This window comes from Heptranchias perlo, unplaced genomic scaffold (assembly GCF_035084215.1).
Source record: "Heptranchias perlo isolate sHepPer1 unplaced genomic scaffold, sHepPer1.hap1 HAP1_SCAFFOLD_1103, whole genome shotgun sequence".
NCBI lineage: Eukaryota > Metazoa > Chordata > Chondrichthyes > Hexanchiformes > Hexanchidae > Heptranchias > Heptranchias perlo.
Window position 1 is genome coordinate 35,680 of NW_027138324.1, and position 832 is coordinate 36,511.

General features: G+C 45.1%; 1 non-coding gene across 1 annotated transcript; it reads left to right on the plus strand.

Moving 5' to 3' along the window:
- Positions 1–513: 513 nt before the first annotated feature.
- On the plus strand, positions 514–602 carry trnap-agg (transfer RNA proline (anticodon AGG)). The gene is given in 2 exon segments: positions 514–549; positions 567–602. It is a non-coding gene; the product is annotated as a tRNA-Pro (tRNA).
- The last annotated feature ends 230 nt before the right edge of the window (positions 603–832 follow it).

The following is an 832-nucleotide window of genomic DNA, read 5'->3' on the forward strand; positions in this document are numbered from 1 at the left end:
GCAACATCGTCGTAAATCTGCTCTGTACTCTCTCCAGTGCAATCACATCCTTCCTGTAATGCGGTGACCAGAACTGTACGCCTAACTAGAGTTTTATACAGTTCTAGCATACCCTCCCTGCTTTTACATTCTATGCCGCGGCTAACAAAGTACAGGTTCCTGTATGACTTCTTAACCACCTTATCTACCTGTCCTGCTATTTTCAGGGATCTGTGGACATGAAATCCAAAGGTCCCTCTGTTGATCAACTCCTCCCAGTATCCTCCCAAGCAATGTAGTTTCAGAGCCACTAATTCTGAAACGTCTTACTTGATAATTCAAGTCGTAGAGTCGAAACCAATTTGGTAAAGGGAGATTAATATTGCTGATTGGAAATAGTCAGTGTACAATTTGATATTGCTGTTCACCGGAATAGAAAACGAGATTGAATGGACAGAAGAGGTCTGAAAGGATGGCCGATCGGCAGTGGGAAGTAGCGAACTTTCACACTGGCTGCCGAAGTTCAATCGCAGCGGCTCGTTGGTCTAGGGGTATGATTCTCGCTTAGGGGATTTCATTGAATAATATGCGAGAGGTCCCGGGTTCAACTCCCGGACGAGCCCTGGGGGGCGTAGCTTTGCTTTTATTGGCTTCGACGTATTTTTGGTGTTGGTGTTGGTCGAAATGAATTATATCCAGAGCACGTTTCAGCTCCAAAGGACTGAGTGCTGAATCTTCCAAAGCGCAACACACGGGAAGTAAATAAAATGTCTCAAGATGACGTGGAGATTGAAGCTGAATGTGAATTTACCCCAGTTCAGACGGTCTCATTGATATCAGATGACGGGATAGA